This window comes from Hyla sarda, chromosome 7 (assembly GCF_029499605.1).
Source record: "Hyla sarda isolate aHylSar1 chromosome 7, aHylSar1.hap1, whole genome shotgun sequence".
NCBI lineage: Eukaryota > Metazoa > Chordata > Amphibia > Anura > Hylidae > Hyla > Hyla sarda.
In genome coordinates this window covers 231,387,426-231,412,903 of record NC_079195.1, presented here as the reverse complement: position 1 = coordinate 231,412,903, position 25,478 = coordinate 231,387,426, and positions in this window count along the sequence as shown.

The following is a 25,478-nucleotide window of genomic DNA, read 5'->3' as shown; positions in this document are numbered from 1 at the left end:
ATCTACCCACTGACCCTGCTCAAACACCGGACACGTATCTCACCCAGATGGTCGCTGACTATAAATTACAGCAAATTAGCTGATTATTGATCGGACATGGGGGGGGGGATTCTTTTTTATTGGACAAGGTTCTAACAATAATGTAGACCATCAGATTCTAGAATAAGGATTAGAAAGTAAGAGATAGATAGATAGATAGATAGATAGATAGGAGATAGATAGATAGATAGATAGATATGAGATAGATAGATAGATATGAGGTAGATATATAGATAGATATGAGATAGATATATAGATAGATATGAGATAGATAGATAGATATGAGGTAGATATATAGATAGATATGAGATAGATAGATATGAGATAGATAGATAGATAGATAGATATGAGGTAGATATGAGATAGATATAGATAATAGATATATAGATAGATATGAGGTAGATAGATATGAGATAGATAGATAGATATGAGATAGATAGATAGATATGAGGTAGATATGAGATAGATATAGATAGATATGAGATAGATATATAGATAGATAGATAGATAGATAGATAGATAGATATGAGATAGATAGATATGAGATAGATAGATAGATAGAATTTGCAAGCTAAGTACCTCATAATTTCATAGTTTCATATCTTCATTTATTGCATTACAGCTGTATAGCTTTTCATGTTCTATCTATATACTCATGTTTTATCTGCATGTTCATGTTTCATCTATATCTTTGTGCTAGCAGTGTGCTGCTGTATTCTCCTGTTGCTGTATATTTAGCCCAGCAGCCTGCACCTGCAAGCCAGGTTTTTACAATAGTTTGGATCAATAGTGCTGGCCAATTTATTCTTTGGTTGTAGATAGATAGATAAATAGATAGATCTGAGATAGATAGATATGAGATAGGTAGATATGAGATAGATATGCGATAGATATATTGATAGATAGATGATAGATATGAGATAGATAGATATGAGATAGATATCAGATACATAGATATGAGATAGATAGATAGATAGATATGAGATAGATATGAGATAGATAGATAGATAGATAGATATGATATAGATACATAGATATGAGATTGATAGATAGATATGAGACAGATAGATATGAGATCGATATGAGATAGATATGAGATAGATAGATATGAGATAGATAGATAGATACGGTAGATATGAGATAGATAGATAGATAAATAAATAGATATGAGATAGATAGAGATGGGGATGGAATAAATACAGTCGTCTTATAAATACCTTTGCACTCTATGCTTGTAGATATCTCCCATTGCATTTATTTATTGAGGCTTTAGGGGTAGGATGAGAAGAATATTTCCCATCCTTTCTTGTTCTTACACAGCCATCTGGGCAAATCCTTCACCGTAGTATAAATACGATCTGCAGTTATTGCTATTAAACTTCATGTAGAGATGTCCCTCAGGACTCAGTATAAGAACCAGGTTTTGTTGTGAACATCAACTTCTAACCTGATTTCTATTTTGTAGGTGTTTGCTATTGGCTGTGCATGAATTCATTGGGAGAGATAGCAGGGGCCGAGCATCTCTATACAACCTGGGTGACTCCATGATAACATGACATAGCAGGGGCCGAGCATCTCTATACAACCTGGGTGACTCCATGATAACATGACATAGCAGGGGCTGAGCATCTCTATACAACCTGGGTGACTCCGTGATAACATGACATAGCAGGGGCCAAGCATCTCTATACAACCTGAGTGACTCCATGATAACATGACATAGCAGGGGCCGAGCATCTCTATACAACCTGAGTGACTCCATGATAACATAGCAGGGGCCGAGCATATCTGTATAACATGGGTGACTCAATGATAACATGACATAGCAGGGGCCGAGCATCTCTCTATACAACCTGGGTGACTCCATGATAACATGATATAGCAGGGGCCGAGCAACTCTATACAACCTGGGTGACTACTTGATAACATGACATAGCAGGGGCCGAGCATCTCTATACAACCTGGGTGACTCCATGATAACATGACATAGCAGGGGCCGAGCATCTCTATACAACCTGAGTGACTCCATGATAACATGATATAGCAGGGGCCGAGCATCTCTATAAAACCTGAGTGACTCTATGATAACATGACATAGCAGGGGCCGAGCATCTCTATACAACCTGAGTGACTCCATGATAACATGCTATAGCAGGGGCCGAGCATCTCTATACAACCTGAGTGACTCCATTATAACATGATATAGCAGGGGCCGAGCATCTCTATACAACCTGGGTGACTCCATGATAACATGACATAGCAGGGGCCGAACATCTCTATACAACCTGGGTGACTCCATGATAACATGACATAGCAGGGGCCGAGCATCTCTATACAAAGTGGGTGACTCCATAATAACATGTCATAGCAGGGGACGAGCATCTCTATACAACCTGGGTGACTCCATGATAACATGACATAGCAGGGGCTGAGAATCTCTATACAACCTGGGTGACTCCATGATAACATGACATAGCAGGGGCCGAGCATCTCTATACAACCTGGGTGACTCCAAGATAACATGACATAGCAGGGGCCGAGCATCTCTATACAACCTGAGTGACTCCATGATAACATAGCAGGGGCCGAGCATCTCTATACAACCTGAGTGAATCCATGATAACATGACATAGCAGGGGCCGAGCATCTCTATACAACCTGAGTGACTCCATGCTAACATGACATAGCAGGGGCCGAGCATCTCTATACAACCTGAGTGACTCCATGATAACATGACATAGCAGGGGCCGAGCATTTCTATACAACCTGAGTGACTCCATGATAACATGACATAGCAGGGGCCGAGCATCTCTGTACAACCTGGGTGACTCCATGATAACATGACATAGCGGGGGCCGAGCATCTCTATACAACCTGAGTGACTCCATGATAACATAGCAGGGGCCGAACATCTCTATACAACCTGGGTGACTCCATGATAACATGACATAGCAGGGGCTGAGCATCTCTATACAACCTGAGTGACTCCATGATAACATGACATAGCAGGGGCCGAGCATCTCTATACAACCTGAGTGACTCCATGATAACATGACATAGCAGGGGCCGAGCATCTCTATACAACCTGAGTGACTCCATGATAACATGACATAGAAGGGGCCGAGCATCTCTATACAACCTGGGTGACTCCATGATAACATGACATAGCAGGGGCCGAGCATCTGTATACAACCTGGGTGACTCCATGATAACATGACATAGCGGGGGCCGAGCATCTCTCTATAACCTGGGTGACTCCATGATAACATGACATAGCAGGGGCCGAGCATCTCTACAACCTGAGTGACTCCATGATAACATAGCAGGGGCCGAGCATCTCTATACAACCTGGGTGACTTCATAATAACATGACATAGCAGGGGCCGAGCATCTCTATACAACCTGGCTGACTCCATGATAACATGACATAGCAGGGGCAGAGCATCTCTATACAACCTGAGTGACTCCATGATAACATGACATAGCAGGGGCCGAGCATCTCTATACAACCTGAGTGACTCCATGATAACATGACATAGCAGGGGCCGAGCATCTCTATACAACCTGGGTGACTCCATGATAACATGACATAGCAGGGGCCGAGCATCTCTATACAACCTGGGTGACTCCATGATAACATGACATAGCGGGGGCCGAGCATCTCTATACAACCTGAGTGACTCCATGATAACATAGCAGGGGCCGAGCATCTCTATACAACCTGGGTGACTTCATAATAACATGACATAGCAGGGGCCGAGCATCTCTATACAACCTGGCTGACTCCATGATAACATGACATAGCAGGGGCAGAGCATCTCTATACAATTTGGGTGACTCCATGATTATAACATGACATAGCAGGGGCCGAGCATCTCTATACAATCTGGGTGACTCCATGATAACATGACATAGCAGGGGCCAAGACTCTCTATACAGCCTGAGTGACTCCATGATAACATGACATAGCAGGGGCCGAGCATCTATATGTAACCTGGGTGACTCCATGATGACATGACATAGCAGGGGCCGAGCATCTATATGTAACCTGGGTGACTCCATGATAATATGACATAGCAGGGGCCGAACATCTCTATACAACCTGGGTGACTCCATGATAACATGACATAGCAGGGGCCGAGCATATCTATACAACCTGGGTGACTCCATGATAACATGACACAGCAGGGGACGAGCATCTATATGTAACCTGGGTGACTCCATGATAACATGACATATCAGGGTCGAGCATCTCTATACAACCTGGGTGACTCCATGATAACATGACATAGCAGGGGCCGAGCATCTCTATACAACCTGAGTGACTCCATGATAACATGACATAACAGGGGCCGAGCATCTCTATACAACCTGGGTATCTCCATAATAACATGACATAGCAGGGGCCGAGCATCTCTATACAACCTGGGTGACTCCATGATAACATGACATAGCAGGGGCCGAGCATCTCTATACAACCTGGGTGACTCCATGATAACATGACATAGCAGGGGCCGAGCATCTCTATACAACCTGGGTGACTCCATGATAACATGACATAGCAGGGGCCAAGCATCTCTATACAACCTGGGCGACTCCATGATACCATGACATAGCAGGGGCCGAGCATCTCTATACAACCTGGATGACTCCATGATAACATGACATAGCAGGGGCCGAGCATCTATATGTAACCTGGGTGACTCCATGATAACATGACATAGCAGGGGCCGAGCATCTCTATACAACCTGGATGACTCCATGATAACATGACATAGCAGGGGCCGAGCATCTCTATGTAACCTGGATGACTCCATGATAACATGTCATAGCAGGGGCCGAGCATCTCTATACAACCTGGGTGACTCCATGATAACATGACATAGCAGGGGCCGAGCATCTCTCTATAACCTGGGTGACTCCATGATAACATGACATAGCAGGGGCAGAGCATCTCTATACAACCTGAGTGACTCCATGATAACATGACATAGCAGGGGCCGAGCATCTCTATACAACCTGAGTGACTCCATGATAACATGACATAACAGGGGCCGAGCATCTCTATACAACCTGGGTGACTCCATGATAACATAACATAGCAGGGGCCGAGCATCTCTATACAACCTGGGTGACTCCATGATAACATGACATAGCAGGGGCCGAGCATCTCTATACAACCTGGGTGACTCCATGATAACATGACATAGCAGGGGCCGAGCATCTCTATACAACCTGGATGACTCCATGATAACATGACATAGCAGGGGCCGAGCATCTATATGTAACCTGGGTGACTCCATGATAACATGACATAGCAGGGGCCGAGCATCTCTATACAACCTGGGTGACTCCATGATAACATGACATAGCAGGGGCCGAGCATCTCTATACAACCTGGGTGACTCCATGATAACATGACATAGCAGGGGCCGAGCATCTCTCTATAACCTGGGTGACTCCATGATAACATGACATAGCAGGGGCCGAGCATCTCTATACAACCTGGGTGACTCCATGATAACATGACATAACAGGGGCCGAGCATCTCTATACAACCTGGGTGACTCCATGATAACATGACATAGCAGGGGCCGAGCATCTCTATACAACCTGGGCGACTCCATGATAACATGACATAGCAGGGGCCGAACATCTCTATACAACCTGGGTGACTCCATGATAACATGACATAGCAGGGGCCGAGCATCTCTATACAACCTGGGTGACTCCATGATAACATGACATATCAGGGGCCGAGCATCTCTCTATAACCTGGGTGACTCCATGATAACATGACATAACAGGGGCCGAGCATCTCTATACAACCTGGGTGACTCCATGATAACATGACATAGCAGGGGCCGAGCATCTCTATACAACCTGGGCGACTCCATGATAACATGACATAGCAGGGGCCGAACATCTCTATACAACCTGGGTGACTCCATGATAACATGACATAGCAGGGGCCGAGCATCTCTATACAACCTGGGTGACTCCATGATAACATGACATATCAGGGGCCGAGCATCTCTCTATAACCTGGGTGACTCCATGATAACATGACATAGCAGGGGCCGAGCATATCTATACAACCTGGGTGACTCCATGATAACATGACATAGCAGGGGCCGAGCATCTCTCTATAACCTGGGTGACTCCATGATAACATGACACAGCAGGGGCCGAGCATCTCTATACAACCTGGGTGACTCCATGATAACATGACATAGCAGGGGCCAAGCATATCAATACAACCTGAGTGACTCCATGATAACATGACATAGCAGGGGCCGAACATCTCTATACAACCTGGGTGACTCCATGATAACATGACATAGCAGGGGCCGAGCATCTCTATACAACCTGGGTGACTCCATGATAACATGACATAGCAGGGGCCGAGCATCTCTATACAACCTGGGTGACTCCATGATAACATGACATAGCAGGGGCCGAGCATCTCTATACAACCTGGGTGACTCCATGATAACATGATATAGCAGGGGCCGAGCATCTCTATACAACCTGGGTGACTCCATGATAACATGACATAGCAGGGGCCGAGCATCTCTATACAACCTGAGTGAGTCCATGATAACATGACATAGCAGGGGCCGAGCATCTCTATACAACCTGGGTGACTCCATGATAACATGACATAGCAGGGGCCGAGCATCTCTATACAACCTGGGCGACTCCATGATACCATGACATAGCAGGGGCCGAGCATCTCTATACAACCTGGGCGACTCCATGATAACATGACATAGCGGGGGCCGAGCATCTCTATACAACCTGGGTGACTCCATGATAACATGATATAGCAGGGGCCGAGCATCTCTACACAACCTGGGTGACTCCATGATAACATGACATAGCAGGGGCCGAGCATCTCTATACAACCTGGGTGACTCCATGATAACATGACATAGCAGGGGCCGAGCATCTCTATACAACCTGGGTGACTCCATGATAACATGACATAGCAGGGGCCGAGCATCTCTATACAACCTGGGTGACTCCATGATAACATGACATAGCAGGGGCCGAGCATCTCTATACAACCTGAGTGAGTCCATGATAACATGACATAGCAGGGGCCGAGCATCTCTATACATCCTGGGTGACTCCATGATAACATGACATAGCAGGGGCCGAGCATCTCTATACAACCTGGGCGACTCCATGATACCATGACATAGCAGGGGCCGAGCATCTCTATACAACCTGGGCGACTCCATGATAACATGACATAGCGGGGGCCGAGCATCTCTATACAACCTGGGTGACTCCATGATAACATGATATAGCAGGGGCCGAGCATCTCTATACAACCTGGGTGACTCCATGATAACATGACATATCAGGGGCCGAGCATCTCTCTATACAACCTGGGCGACTCCATGATAACATGACATAGCAGGGGCCGAGCATCTCTATACAACCTGGATGACTCCATGATAACATGACATAGCGGGGGCCGAGCATCTCTATACAACCTGAGTGACTCCATGATAACATGACATAGCAGGGGCCGAGCATCTCTATACAACCTGAGTGACTCCATGATAACATGACATAGCAGGGGCCGAGCATCTCTATACAACCTGGGTGACTCCATGATAACATGACATAGCAGGGGCCGAGCATCTCTATACAATTTGGGTGACTCCATGATAACATGACATAGCAGGGGCCGAGCATCTCTCTATAACCTGGATGACTCCATGATAACATAGGAAGGAAATGCAGCCCAGGATGGGAAGACTTCCTACAAGTTTTGAGTTTAAGCAACGATTTGTGTTATTTATAGACGTAAAATGTGATCTTGTGCAGGAATGAAGAATCCACTTCAGTACAGAATAAACTTGTCAATAATGGCCCATAAGTCCCCGTAATGAGCAGATGATGGCAGTCAGCGGAGGCCGCTTTCTCGCCGTCAATCAGTCCCTGTTTACCGGTGAAATCATCCTGTGATTCGGCGCCATTGTTCGGCTTCTCCCCCTGCACTCTCCTCGCCGCGGATAATTCTCTTACATTCATCACACGTCAAACCTAAGATAGATGCCTCTCCGGTGTTTGTGCTTTTTCGGAGCCATAGAGCTGCTCCGCCAGATTGTTCTTGATACAGAAGCTAAAAAAGTAATATTGTCTTATTTAGCATAATTTGATTGACCAAACCATATGCTGATACAATTCGATTTAGTCACATAGCGCTCCATACAGGCTGGTGTTTGTCAGCGCCAAGTGACAGCTGGCAGGGGAGCAGGAATCCTACAGAATGATACATGTCCTATAAAAATATCATAAGATCCGTAAATCTATGATCGTCCCGTCTCATTCGCTCCTCTGTATTGGGATAATAGGAGGTTCAATGGCGGCGGCTTCAGCGCCAAAGACTATTTGTATATGACTCGTCTGTATGCCACTTGTCCAGGGGATTCGGGTGGACGTCATTCTCTTGTCTTCGACTCAAAACTGCTCAGTGCGTTTTACGCTTTAAATTATCATGTATAATTATCATAGTAAAATGCTAGGACTCTGTTCACACTTCTGCCATGGTTTCTGCTTGTGCAGATTAGCAATGAAGATTACACTATTCAGGATGGAGGCCATTGTTTCCCAACCAGTGTGCCTCCATATTTTGCAAAACTACAATTCCCAGCATGCCCGGACAGCCTTTGGCTGTCCGGGTATGCTGGGAGTTGTAGTTTAGCAACAGCTGGAGGTACACTAGTTGGGAAACACTGACCTAAGGCTGTCCAGTCATGCTGGGAGATGTCGTTTTGCAACAGCAGGAGGCACACTGGTTGGGAAACACTGTTTAAAGGCTGTCCAGTCATGCTGGGAGTTGTAGTTTTGCAAAAGCTGGAGGTACACTGGTTGGGAAACACTGTTCAAAGGCTGGCTGGGCACGCTGGGAGCTGTAGTTTTGCAACAGGTGGAGGCACACTGGTTGGGAAACACTGAACTAATGCTGGGAGTTGTAGTTTTGTAACAGCTGGAGGCACACTGGTTGGCAAACACTGTTCAAAGGCTGTCCGAGCAGGCTGGGAGTTGTAGTATTGCAACAGCTGGAGGCACACTGGTTGGGAAACACTGTTCAAAGGCTGTCTGGGCATGCTGAGAGTTGTAGTATTGCAACAGCTGGAGGCACACTGGTTGGGAAACACTGTTCAAAGGCTGTCTGGGCATGCTGAGAGTTGTAGTATTGCAACAGCTGGAGGCACACTGGTTGGGAAACACTGTTCAAAGGTTGTCTGGGCATCCGAGTTGTATCATGTGGCTGTTCTCACAATCCTGCTGGACATCACTGGTACACACAGAGAAATATACCATATATGCATTCACACCACATTTTAGGGATATGGCAATCGGATCCGGTGGGAGACTACTGCTGCCGTATCCCAGACCCCAGGTCAGCGCCGAACCAGATTCACTTCAATGGGCTGGACGGGGTCAGATAGTGACTGTGGTCGTATCATTTCTGGACCGTATCACGTTTTGTGCCAAACTGAAACCCGTGAGCTGCTTCGTCTGTGTGTTGATGTTTAAAGCCAGGTTCACGTACGTCTGTCCATCCGAATTTTTACACGAGATCAATAAGTGTTGCATACAGCATATTGTAATCTAACGTGACAGAGCGCGACAATGCTGGATGGTTGTCAGATCCGTGCCCCATTGAGGCCAAAGAGGCAGCAGATAGAAAGTCGGATGTTACAGATCAAGATCGATGTATCTAGAAATTCCCATCCAGGACGGCTCCGGAACGCTGGACATAGTGGTCAGTGACTAAGCCTATATTCATGTCCCCAGTGTAATATACAGTCATGGCCGTAAATGTTGGCAACCCTGAAGTTTTTCTATAAAATGAAGTATTTCTCACAGAAAAGGATTGCAGTAACACAGGTTTTGCTATACACATGTTTATTCCCTTTGTGTGTATTGGAACTAAACCAAAAAAAAAGGAGGAAAAATATCAAATTGGACATAATGTCACCAAACTCCAAAAATGGGCAGGACACAATTATTGGCCCCTTACCTTAATATTTGGTTGCACACCCTTTGGAAAAAATAAGTGAAATCAGTGTCTTCCTATAACCATCAATAAGCTTCTTACACCTCTCAGCCGGAATGTTGGACCACACTCTTCCTATAACCATCAATAAGCTTCTTACACCTCTCAGCCGGAATGTTGGACCACACTCTTCCTATAACCATCAATAAGCTTCTTACACCTCTCAGCCGGAATGTTGGACCACACTCTTCCTATAACCATCAATAAGCTTCTTACACCTCTCAGCCGGAATGTTGGACCACTCTTCCTATAACCATCAATAAGCTTCTTACACCTCTCAGCCGGAATGTTGGACCACTCTTCCTATAACCATCAATAAGCTTCTTACACCTCTCAGCCGGAATGTTGGACCACTCTTCCTTTACAAACTGCTCCAGATCTCTTATTGGAAGGCGCCTTCTTCCAACAGTAATTATAAGATCTCTCCACAGGTGATCAATGGGATTTAGATCTGGACTCATTGCTGACACTTCAGGACTCTCCAGCGCTTTGTTGCCATCCATTTCTGGATACTTCATTTTCTTGAAAAATTTCAGGGGTGCCAATATTTACGGGCATGACTGAATGTGCGGACACGTGGTTATGGATGTTTTTAAGAATTTTGATATAAAGGTTTGATACATTCTAACTAGACTAAAGACTGATACTTTAGAAGTCTAGATTACAATAATACTCCACAATATCGGCTTCATCAGAAGATACCGATCGCAAACAACATTATATAAATATAACAGAAGGAAAGACAGTGTAATGCACACCGCTGTATCATAGTGACCCACTGGCTTGTGTTCCCTAGGACAACTAAATGCCTTTATGATAGATTTCAATAGGCTTTTTGAGATCTGTGTCACTTGACTTTGCTATAATAGTATAAGAAATAGAATCCCAGTCTGAAACAGACCCTACACCGGCCATATCCTTAATCAATTGTAGAAGTGAATGTATAAAACTTTATAATATACATTATCCCGCCAGCATGCCCCTTTCTCCGCTTATAAGGCTTACTCTCCTATTAAATTCATAATTTACTCTGCAAAAACTGTTTAAGTGTGTCTTAAGGTGGATCAATTCACTGATTGTCAGGTTACAGCTACCTATCTAAGTCTCTGGAAGGAGGGGGAGAAAACATATTGCTGGAGTGAGATATAATCAGACAGAAACTGCAGCAGCTTATATTAAAGGGGTACTCTGCCCCAAGAAATTTGATCTCCTATCCAAAGGATAAGGGATAAGATGTCTGATCGCGGGGGTCCCACTGCTACGGACCCCCGTGAAATCCCTGCTGCACCCGGTGTTACAGCGTTGGGCGCAGCGACGGAGGCCCGTGGTGTCACAGCAATACCTCACTTACGACATCACGGCCACGCCCCCTCAATTCAAGTCTATGGGAGGGGGCGTGATGTCACATAGACTTGCATTGAGGGGGCATGGCCGTGACGTCACAAGCAGGGCGTGACCGTGACATAACAAATCTCCGCCCTGCATCACCAGTAATCCGGGTCTGTGTTCGCTCCGTGCTCCGGATGTCTGGGTTGCCGCAACCAAGATCCTTTGGATAGGGGATAAGATATCTAGGGACAGAGTATTCTAAGTGTTGCATCTCTCTCCAGAGCTAAATTCACATTTTATACTGCTCAATACTGCTCTCTAATGTCCTCCACAATGCTGCTGCCTTTGAAGGTGCACCATAGATATACAGAGGAGATAGATCCAATTTTCTTCATTTTACAGAGATATAACAGAAGCTTTATACACCCACTAAAGAGCGCAGTAACTAGATCACTTGGTAATAGTCAGTATAGTCACACAGCACCTCGCCGCTCGTTCCTGCTCCTACACTGTGACAGAACCAAACATTCAGAAGTCTAAAGAAGAACAGGCCCTGTGACTGCAGAACTGACTATATTAGGAGTCTCCCAGCTCTTTCAGGAACTTGTACAACAAAGAAATAGATAAAGGGAATTCATAACAACCTACAAAACGAGTAAGACTCAAAGCTGGTTATGGATGAAGGTGATCGTCGGGACGATACACAGGGAGAAGTGTTATGGCTTAGACAAGAACAAAAACTCACAGTAAGTTCCTTAACAAATAAAATTACTTTTAAAAAGATCAAAGGAAACTATCTCGGCTCGTACCTTCTCCTGCAGACTAAATATTTCATATCCAACCTTACTGGGGTATAGTCAATATATTATTTTCATTGCGATGACCTTTAATTGAAATCTTACCAATGCATTCTCTCTTCTGTAAGCTTATTATGTGTGAAAGCTTTGAAGTCCTCTGATCCAGAAATGATGTATGTACCCATCACCGAAACAGGAAAAAAAAGCCCTAAAGTTAATGGGAGTTGTAGTTCCTGATATCAGCAGGGATCCAGAAAGTAATCCTCCTATCTGCTGCTCCCAGCACTTGTCTCATTTATGTGTTTTAGAAGCTGCGCTCAGCGCCCGGGCCTCGCCGCCGCTGCCATTTCAGAATTTTACAGTCCTGAAAATGTCAGGAGGCTGCAGATCTCACAACATTTGGTCACTAAGACAGAAAGTGCAACATGAAATGTATCTGAAATCCAATAAAATTGCTTTTTTTTCGCCGGTAAGGCGTAGTAACCTCTGCCAGCTAGCAATAAAGCCGGCACAAATCAAGACAAGTGTCTAAACTGCAATACAAGGAGAATGCGGGACGGCGGCCGTAGGTATGTGCGGTGGGGTGAAGGCTTTGGATCCATACGGTGGAGAAACGTATCATTATAGACCAGTACAATGGATACAGCCGTCAGCACAACCTTAAAGAGGACCTCTCGTGATCTTGTTAAATGTTATAATCCCCCCAGGTCACTGCCCCATCATGATAAACCACCCCCGGCCTTTATTTTTATTATTTTATAGTTTTCTACCTTGATATCGCTCTGTATTTTCTGCTCAGTCAGATTCACAGACTGGGAAGGGGCGTTCCCCAGCAGGTGTGACATCATCTGAAGCCATACAGGGGAGAACTTCCTCCCTCATTCTGCTACACACAGCCCAGAGCAGTTCAGTGTGAGAAGAGCTATGATTGGCTAAGGCTGCACATACCCCCCTCAGCACTCCAGACTGCATTTCCTGTGTTTGGACTTCTGCCAGCAAGAGTCCACAGTGCAAGAGATGGGAGAAATGTGCTTTGGACAAGTAGAGAGACACCTAGTGGCAGCTTCTTTAAACACAAATAAAACATAGAAAACTTTTTTTTCTAAAGAAAGTACATTAGAAAGATTTTTTTTATTTACCATAAGGAGTGCAATAGCAAAAATTAGTTTTAATGAGAGTGACCATTTAAAAATGTTTCTCCTTACATTCATGCACTCAATGGCGCCAATGGACACTACGGGGTGCTCAAACTCCAGACATACATGTAAATAACTTGTAATGAGGAAAACAGAACGAGAGGCACTCACCACACGTTGTGCTTAACTGTAGGCTTATTTCCTTCGTGCAATAAAACGCAATGGTACCAGTTGAGTTGGTGTCCTCAACTGGTCCCGCTGCGTTTTATTGCACAAAGAAAATATATCTACATTTGAGCACAACGTGCGGTGAGTGCCGATCCTTTTTATCTCATTAAAAGTATCATGATAGACAATGAAGACACACATGCTTTTGGAAAGAGGAATTTGTGATGAAAATATAATGGAGCATTCAGGTTGGAGAACTGGGAACACACCGAAGGTAGAAAAGTAAGATGGAGGCTGGGAACACTATGGAACTTACACATCAAATAGGAGTTAAAGGGGTACTCCACTGCCCCAGCGTTCGGAACATTTTGTTCCGAACGCTGGGTGTGGGCTGTGGGGGTTGTGACATCACGGCAACGCCCCTTGTGACGTCACGCCCCCTCAATGCAAGTTTATGGGAGGGGGCGAAGCAGCTTCCATGCCCCCTCCTATAGACTTGTATTAAGGGGGCATAGCCGTAACATCACGAGCAGGGTGCAGCCATGATGTCACGGGCCTCCGGCACTGCACCCGCCACTCTAAATGAACTCCGGGTGAAATAGGGAGATTGTGGGGGGGGCCAGCAGTGGGACCCCCACGATCAGACATCTTATCCTTTATCCTTTGGATAGGGGATAAAATATGTAGAGGCGGAGTACTCTCGTTCCCTAAGAAGAAGCCAGGAAAACCCTACCCACTGTCCTTATGGTATAAAGTAAACAATACATCATATAGGTTAACAACAATACAATACTATGGAATAAAACGCCAAAACGATGTCTATAAGTTATTTGACAAAAAACTATATATATATACAGTATATAAACACTATGAAAAATGTATATGTGGCACCTCCACAACTGCAATGATCACTAAAGAAGAAATGACACCTTATATATACAGCAAGGTGCATGGAGAGTAGACAAAAACAATGCGGTTTTCCTTTTTTCATCTCCCCCGCCCCCTACAAAAGTTGATCAATAAATGATATGTCCCCGACAATGGCGCTAATAGAAACGACACCACACCCTAAGAAAGAAAGCACCTATCGACTGAAAAAGTAAAAAGTTACAGCTCTTGGAATACGGAGACGCAAACATGGATTTTTCCCGCCCCATAAAACATATTTGTAGTGTGCAAAAGTAGAAGGAAATTAAATAACCTAGACGTAGCGCCATAATTACAGTGAATCAATAAATATGAACCTCCAAATGGTGGCATTAAAAAAAAAACAGATACTCGTATGTCAATAGGAAAATTACAAAAGTTCAAGGAACAAAATAAAATACATTCATAGATATGAGATAGATAGATAGATAGATATGAGATAGCTAGATAGATAGATAGACAAAGAATAAGTCAGCCAGCACTTTAGTTGATACCAAACTATTATATGGACCTGGCCTACAGGTGCACGCTACTAGGCTAAATATACAGCAACAGAAGAATGCAGCAGCACACTGCCAGCACAAGGATATAGGTGCAACATGAACATGCAGATAAAACATGGAGAGCTATACAGCTATGGTGTAATAGATGCAAATGTGAAACTATGAAATAGTGAGGCACTTAGCTCGCAAATTTGTCTCCGCCGGCGGTCAAATAGCTTGGACCGTCCCACCGCGATAAGGTAGCCTCCTGGGACGGACCCTACACTGTGTATATGCCTCTGTGTGAACAGTTCAGTAAGCATGGCAGGATCTGTAACATCCAAGACACCTTATATACACCTGATAGAGGTGGGTGGGGTGCAAGGCCAACATGGAGGTAGCCACTCCCCCGTATGTGCAATACAGACAAAGAATAAGTCAGCCAGCACTTTAGTTGATACCAAACTATTATATGGACCTGCTGCTGTATTCTTCTGTTGCTGTATATCTAGCCTAGTAGCGTGCACCTGCAGGCCAGGTCCATATAATAGTTTGGTATCAACTAAAGTGCTGGCTGACTTATTCTTTGTCTGTATTGCACATACGGGGGGGAGTGGCTACCTCCATGTTGGCCTTGCACCCCACCCACCTCTATCAGGTGTATATAAGGTGTCTTGGATGTTACAGATCCTGCCATGCTTACTGAACTGTTCACACAGAGGCATATTCACAGTGTAGGGTCCGTCCCAATGAGGCCACCTTATCGCGGTGGGACGGTCCAAGCTATTTGACCGCCGGCGGAGACAAATTTGCGAGCTAAGTGCCTCACTATCTCATAGCTTCACATTTGCATCTATTACACCATAGCTGTATAGTCTCCATGTTTTATCTGCATGTTCATGTTTCACCTATATCCTTGTGCTGGCAGTGTGCTGCTGTATTCTTTTGTTGCTAGATAGATAGATAGATATGATATAGATCGATAGATATGAGATAGATATGAAATAGATAGATATGAAAAAGATAGATAGATATGAGATAGATAGATAGATAGATAGATAGATATGAGATAGATAGATAGATATGAGATAGATAGATATGAGATAGATAGATATGAGATAGATAGATATGAGATAGATAGATATGAGATAGATAGATGAGATAGATATGAGATAGATAGATGAGATAGATAGATATGAGATAGATAGATAGATAGATATGGGATAGATAGATATGGGTAGATAGATAGATAGATATAAGATAGATAGATATGAGATAGATAGATAGATAGATATGAGATAGATAGATAGATAGATAGATAGATAGATATGAGATAGATAGATAGATAGATAGATAGATATGAGATAGATAGATAGATAGATAGGAGATAGATAGATATGAGATAGATAGATAGATATGAGATAGATAGATAGATAGATAGATATGAGATAGATATGAGATAGATAGATATGAGATAGATAGATATGAGATAGATAGATATGAGATAGATAGATATGAGATAGATAGATATGAGATAGATAGATATGAGATAGATAGATATGAGATAGATATGAGATAGATAGATATGAGATAGATAGATAGATATGAGATAGATAGATATGAGATAGGCTGAGATAACTGGGATAAAAAATATAGGACCGCATTCCCCAACTGGTGACTCTCCAGCTATTGCACATCTCCATCTCCCAGCATGCACTGAGACATGTTCTCTGATGTGGTTGCTTGTGGATCTGCAAGTTCCGGCTCAGTGTTCTCTGTGAAGCTTCTCTGTATCAATCCTTAACCCTTTCCTAAATACACTACAGCTGAGTTCTGTAACTTGTTGCTCTCCAGCTGTTGTAAATCTATAACTTCCATCTTGCCTTGACAGCCTGCTTTTTACATGGTTGCTTGTACAGTGGTCCCCAAGCTGTGCCTCTCCAGATGTTCTGAACCTGTAGCTCCCATCATACCCTGAGAGCCGATATGATAAGGATGACTGTATATGTGATGGGGGGCAGTGGTATTACCGCTCCACATATTTCCTCTTCACTGGCCATTGTTCACATTACATCTGGCCTTCCCTTGTGACACAGACTCATTCAGAAGTGATTTGGTCTCGGCCGGCGTTGCCCAGACCTCATTCTCCAGAATACAGCGTGTCATCTCTGCTATTAACTAATTTTATTCCCCTCTCCAGCATAAACAGCCCTTGTAATGGACTGGAGGAAATTGTCTTATTAGAGCCGCAAAGGAGATGATCCTTCAAAATAAAAGGAGCATTAAATACTATAATGTGGAGCTGACAGCGGCGTATATCTGAGCACCTTGTAAACAGAAGACCTTGTGTGGGCTCAGGACAGCAGGAGCGCAGTACAAAATATACAAAAGAATGGCATAAACAATAGAACAATTTTATATGGATAATGTAGAAATGAAATATGAGGGTAGAAAAAAACGTGTATCCTCCATAATCATCATGAGAAGTCACTGGGAAGAAACTTTACACTTCTGAACTGTGTATCCCATTTTAATCATGTGATAGCCAGTGTATCTAAGCCTTATGTAAATCATAAGTGATACTTTATGCTAATCCAGTGCATCTGAGCCTACTATTTGTGATGATTGGCTGATGAGATGCTGTATCTAATCCTATAATGCGGTTTGGTTTGGTAACTTGTCGTATCTAAGTCTATTTAGAATGATACTGTCTGCTGAACTAAACCTATTATGTGTGATAATGTCTGCTGAGCTGCTGTATCTAAGCCTAACATGTGTGATACAGTCTGCTAAGCCTGTAGTATCTAACCCTATTTTGTTTATACTGTCCTCTCAGCCAGTGTATTTAAGCCTATTATGTGTGAGACTGTTTGCTGAGCTGCTGTATCTAAGCCTTACATGTGTGATACAGTCTGCTAAGCCTGTAGTATCTAACCCCATTTTGTTTATACTGTCCTCTCAGCCAGTGTATCTAAGCCTATTATGTGTGAGACTGTTTGCTGAGCTGCTGTATCTAAGCCTAACATGTGTGATACAGTCTGCTAAGCCTGAAGTATCTAACCCCATTTTGTTTATACTGTCCTCTCAGCCAGTGTATCTAAGCCTATTATGTGTGAGACTGTTTGCTGAGCTGCTGTATCTAAGCCTTACATGTGTGATACAGTCTGCTAAGCCTGTAGTATCTAACCCCATTTTGTTTATACTGTCCTCTCAGCCAGTGTATCTAAGCCTATTATGTGTGAGACTGTTTGCTGAGCTGCTGTATCTAAGCCTAACATGTGTGATACAGTCTGCTAAGCCTGAAGTATCTAACCCCATTTTGTTTATACTGTCCTCTCAGCCAGTGTATCTAAGCCTATTATGTGTGAGACTGTTTGCTGCGCTGCTGTATCTAAGCCTAACATGTGTGATACAGTCTGCTAAGCCTGTGTATCTAATCCTATCATGTATGAAACTGTCTGTTGAGCCTGTGTACCCAATCATATCATGTGCCTCCAGAGCTGTAATCCCCCTTATTGAGGATTGATTGACAGCGCAGGCCCGACCGACATCATTGCTTCTGCTGGAATCCTGCACATGCTCAGAAGAGCTGTTATCCGTGAGCATGCGCAGTGGCCAAAAAGAAGCGGGAGAAGCTTCAGGAAGATACATATCTGTATGCCCGGGGATAGCGGCACTTCTGGGCATGCGTGAGATTCCACAAATGAAGTGAAATGGCAGTAAACTGCAGGAGGCCTGCGCGGTGGCGTCACGTTCATTGTTTTCTATGCAGTTTCAGGCTATATCTTATAACAGGAAAAAACAAATTATTCTAAGGAGAGAAGAGTCAGTTTGTAGTCCTATTGTTTATCTGCACACGACACGTGGGGTGCACATGCTGGGACTTGTAGTTCCCTTGAGTAACAGTTGTTATCTTTTTTATACAGATGCACGCAGTATTTTTTTTTAAATACTAGCAATGACCGCGACTTCAACGCGCATGCGTAACCCGCGCCTCACGGTAAACTTTACCTCACCGGTTCCGTGCTGTCTCCATAGGCGTCACTACAGTCCTGACTACTTGTTGTAGGTGACCTCCCCTATGACTACATTTCTTATTGTCTTTAAAGCCTTGTCTGCTTGTATTTGGTGCATGAAATGTCGCGCGTGCGCCAATGCCCATTTTCTAATGTTACACAGTAAGCAAAAAGCTACAATCTTGCAAAAGTCAATTTTAGTTTTAACTTTGCAGTGGTAACGGATTTATCAAGTGCAAAATCGCACAGACCCCTCCAAAACACCGCAAATCTACACCAGCCCAAACAGGGGAAAAATCATATTAAAGGGGTACTCCGCCCCTAGACATCTTATGCCTTATCAAAAGGATAGGGGATAAGATGTCTGATCGCAGGGGTCCCGCCACTGTGAAAGCTGAGTGTGGGTGGCCGAGTTCCTGACATCACAACCACACCCCTCGTGACATCACGCCACACCCCCTCAATGCAAGTCTATGGGAGGAGGCGTGGCGACAGCCACGTCCCCTCCCATAGACTTGCATTGAGGGGGAGTGGTGTGACATCACGAGGGGCGTGGTCATGATATCACGACCCCCTCCCATAGACTTGCATTGAGGGGGCGTGGTGTGATGTCACAAGGGGCGTGGTCATGACATCATGACAACCCCATCCACCCCCCCGCCGCTGCATTGAAGGGGAGTGGTGTGACGTCACGAGGGGCGTGGTAATGACATCACGACCCCCTCCCCCTCCCATAGACTTGCATTGAGGGGGTGTGGTATGATGTCACAAGGGGCGTGGTCATGACATCACAACAACACCCTTTTCCCCCCCACCGCACCCACTTCCATAGACTTACATTGAGGGGGCATGGTGTAATGTCACGAGGGGCGTGGTCATGACAGCTCACCACCACGACCCCTCCCATAAAATTGCATTGAGGGGGTGTGATGTCACAAGGGGCGTGGTCATCACGACCCCGCTCCCATAGACTTGCATTGAGGGTGTGTAGTGTGACGTCACGAGGGGCGTGGTCATGACATCACGACAACCCTCTCAACCCCCCGCTGCTGCACCCCCTCCCATAGACTTACATTGAGGGGGCGTGGTGTGATGTCATGAGGGGCATGGTCATGACATCATGAACCCCCTCCCCCCTGCCGCCATGCCCCCTCCCATAGACTTGCATTGAGGGGGTGTGGCGTGACATCACGAGGGGTGTGGCCATGACATCACGACCCCCCCTCCCATAGACTTACATTGAGAGTCGTGGTGTGATGTCACGAGGTGCATGGTAATGACATCATGACAACCACCTACACCCCCCCCCCCCGCCACTGCACCCCCTCCCATAGACTTACATTGAGGGGGAGTGGTGTGATGTCACGAGAGGCGTGGCTGTGACATCACAACCCCCGGTGCCTAAAAATGTTTCCAAACGCTGAGGTAGCGGAGTACCGCATTAAATGGTGTCACGAAGTGATTTATTGCATTTTGCTCACGTGCACCAAATTAATTAACCCCCCCCCCTGCGACAGTATATGTCGCACGTAAGCAAAAATAAAAATACTTTAAAACTGACCAAAGACAACAATGATAAATCTCCCCCCCCCCCCCCCCCCTTATATTAGGATGCATTATGTGTTGCGGCGCGGTACATCTGCTAAGTGACAGGTTCTGTAACATATAAAAGTGACGGGTCATCACAAGTCATCCGTGAAGAAGAAACAATGTCACCCGGCCGGTCCCAGGAGATCCCTCCATTATCGCTGCGCCCATCGTATCCCTCGTATCCAGTAGGTTGGGGGCGGAGATGGTACCAGACGTGATATCTACAGAATTAAAGATCTCAACCATATTAATGTATCTTTATTATTCCGTCCCAGAGGGAAATGGTTCTGTGATACTTGGGCACGGAAATAGAAAAATAAAAAAAATAAAAAGTATACAAGCAGAAGTAAGATCTAGGACATTAAGATGAAATTATTTATTCTTGACCTGGTTTTGTGATGACATTTACTGCATATAATGAATCCGGCCGAGGATACAGAAATCCATTAATAAAATCCTTCCTGACCCCTTATGTGAATACAGAGAGCGCGCTGCAACATCCAAATGTGTCTTTATGATGTAACTATAGGACACGATACTGTAAGAGAACAATGGGAAACATTATATCAACACCGCAACATCCAAATGTGTCTTTATAATGTAACTATAGGACATAGCACTGTAAGAGAACAATGGGAAACATTATGTCAACACCGCAACATCCAAATGTGTCTTTATAATGTAACTATAGGACATAGCACTGTGAGAGAACACTGGGAAACATTATATCAACACCGCAACATCCAAATGTGTCTTTATAATGTAACTATAGGACATAGCACTGTAAGAGAACAATGGGAAACATTATGTCAACACCGCAACATCCAAATGTGTCTTTATAATGTAACTATAGGACATAGCACTGTAAGAGAACAATGGGAAACATTATGTCAACACCGCAACATCCAAATGTGTCTTTATAATGTAACTATAGGACATAGCACTGTGAGAGAACACTGGGAAACATTATATCAACACCGCAACATCCAAATGTGTCTTTATAATGTAACTATAGGACACGATACTGTAAGAGAACAATGGGAAACATTATGTCAACACCGCAACATCCAAATGTGTCTTTATAATGTAACTATAGGACATAGCACTGTGAGAGAACACTGGGAAACATTATATCAACACCGCAACATCCAAATGTGTCTTTATAATGTAACTATAGGACACGATACTGTAAGAGAACAATGGGAAACATTATGTCAACACCGCAACATCCAAATGTGTCTTTATAATGTAACTATAGGACATAGCACTGTAAGAGAACACTGGGAAACATTATATCAACACCGCAACATCCAAATGTGTCTTTATAATGTAACTATAGGACATAGCACTGTAAGAGAACAATGGGAAACATTATGTCAACACCGCAACATCCAAATGTGTCTTTATAATGTAACTATAGGACATAGCACTGTGAGAGAACACTGGGAAACATTATATCAACACCGCAACATCCAAATGTGTCTTTATAATGTAACTATAGGACACGATACTGTAAGAGAACAATGGGAAACATTATGTCAACACCGCAACATCCAAATGTGTCTTTATAATGTAACTATAGGACATAGCACTGTGAGAGAACACTGGGAAACATTATATCAACACCGCAACATCCAAATGTGTCTTTATAATGTAACTATAGGACACGATACTGTAAGAGAACAATGGGAAACATTATGTCAACACCGCAACATCCAAATGTGTCTTTATAATGTAACTATAGGACATAGCACTGTAAGAGAACACTGGGAAACATTATATCAACACCGCAACATCCAAATGTGTCTTTATAATGTAACTATAGGACATAGCACTGTAAGAGAACAATGGGAAACATTATGTCAACACCGCAACATCCAAATGTGTCTTTATAATGTAACTATAGGACACAATACTGTAAGAGAACACTGGGAAACATTATGTCAACACCGCAACATCCAAATGTGTCTTTATAATGTAATTATAGGACATAGCACTGTGAGAGAACACTGGGAAACATTATATCAACACCGCAACATCCAAATGTGTCTTTATAATGTAACTATAGGACATAGCACTGTAAGAGAACACTGGGAAACATTATGTGAATACAGCAACATCCAAATGTGTCTTTATAATGTAACTATAGGACACGATACTGTAAGAGAACACTGGGAAACATTATATCAACACCGCAACATCCAAATGTGTCTTTATAATGTAACTATAGGACATAGCAATGTAAGAGAACAATGGGAAACATTATGTAAACATCGCAACATCCAAATGTGTCTTTATAATGTAACTATAGGACACAATACTGTAAGAGAACAATGGGAAACATTATGTCAACACCGCAACATCCAAATGTGTCTTTATGATGTAACTATAGGACACGATACTGTAAGAGAACACTGGGAAACATTATATCAACACCGCAACATCCAAATGTGTCTTTATGATGTAACTATAGGACACGATACTGTAAGAGAACAATGGGAAACATTATATCAACACCGCAACATCCAAATATGTCTTTATGATGTAACTATAGGACACGATACTGTAAGAGAACAATGGGAAACATTATGTCAACACCGCAACATCCAAATGTGTCTTTATAATGTAACTATAGGACAAGATACTGTAAGAGAACACTGGGAAACATTATATCAACACCGCAACATCCAAATGTGTCTTTATGATGTAACTATAGGACACGATACTGTAAGAGAACAATGGGAAACATTATATCAACACCGCAACATCCAAATATGTCTTTATGATGTAACTATAGGACACGATACTGTAAGAGAACAATGGGAAACATTATGTCAACACCGCAACATCCAAATGTGTCTTTATAATGTAACTATAGGACACGATACTGTAAGAGAACAATGGGAAACATTATATAAACACCGCAACATCCAAATGTGTCTTTATGATGTAACTATAGGACATAGCACTGTAAGAGAACACTGGGAAACATTATGTCAACATCGCAACTTCCAAATGTGTCTTTATAATGTAACTATAGGACATAGCACTGTAAGAGAACAATGGGAAACATTATGTCAACACCGCAACATCCAAATGTGTCTTTATAATGTAACTATAGGACACAATACTGTAAGAGAACAATGGGAAACATTATATCAACACCGCAACATCCAAATGTGTCTTTATAATGTAACTATAGGACATAGCACTGTAAGAGAACAATGGGAAACATTATGTCAACACCGCAACATCCAAATGTGTCTTTATAATGTAACTATAGGACATAGCACTGTAAGAGAACACTGGGAAACATTATGTCAACATCGCAACATCCAAATGTGTCTTTATAATGTAACTATAGGACACAATACTGTAAGAGAACAATGGGAAACATTATGTCAACACCGCAACATCCAAATGTGTCTTTATAATGTAACTATAGGACACAATACTGTAAGAGAACAATGGGAAACATTATATCAACACCGCAACATCCAAATGTGTCTTTATGATGTAACTATAGGACACGATACTGTAAGAGAACAATGGGAAACATTATGTCAACACCGCAACATCCAAATGTGTCTTTATGATGTAACTATAGGACACGATACTGTAAGAGAACAATGGGAAACATTATATCAACACCGCAACATCCAAATGTGTCTTTATAATGTAACTATAGGACATAGCACTGTAAGAGAACAATGGGAAACATTATGTCAACACCGCAACATCCAAATGTGTCTCTATAATGTAACTATAGGACACAACACTGGGAAACTTCATATCAACACAGTAATGTCTGGAACACTGCCCCCTTATGACCATAGAAGCAAATTACGACACACATTAACCTCTTAATGACCATGGAGGCAAATTACGACACACATTAACCTCTTAAAGGGGTACTCCGCCAGAAAACATCTTATGACTAGCATGTAGCCATCAGGCCTCCTCCCATACACATGATGGCAGCTGTAGTCGCCAATCATCCAGCACCAGATGGATGGGGGGATAAGATGTTTTCCGGCAGAGTACTCCTTTAAGAGGTTCAAGTGTTCCGTAATTTGCTTCCATGGTCGTTAAGAAGTTAACGTGTGTTCATAATGTAACTATAGGATACAATACTGTAAGAACACTGGGAAACTTCATGTCAACACAGTAATGTCTGGAACACTGCCCCCTTATGACCATGGAAGCAAATTACAACACACATTAACCTCTTAAAGGGGTACTCGGCAAGAAAACATCTTATCCCCTATCCAAATCCAGATCTCCGATCTCTGCAGCACCCCAGTCATCCGATGTCTGGAGCAAACTCTGCTCCGTGCCGGATAACTGGCGACTACTGCTGCCACGCCCCCTCCAATTATGTCTATGGGAGGAGGCGTGACATCACGAACACAGATACTCAAATCTTACATGTTGCAGACGGCGCCGCTGCCGGCCTGGAGATGTTTTCTGGGGGAGTACCCCTTTAAAGACCATAGAAGCAAATTACGACACATGTTAATGTCTTAATGACCATAGAACAAAGTGCGACACACACGTTAACCTCTTAATCACCCACTATTTTTTTTTTGTCTCCTTAAATTGTAGCAGCCTTATCTTTATTGTATTACTCATTAATATTGCTGTATAAGGATATGTTTACAAGATGGAATTTCTGAAATTACCGTATTTTTCGCCGTATAAGACGCACTTTTTCTTCCCCAAAACTAGGGGGGGGGGGGGGGGGGGGAGTTGGTGCGTCTTATACGGCGAATACACACCTATCGGGTCGGTCCCTGTGGCCATCAACGGCCGGGACCCGCGGCTAATACAGGACATCACCGATCGCGGTGATGCCCTATATTAACCCTTCAGTTGCGGCGATCAAAGCTGACCACTGCGTCTGACGGGAA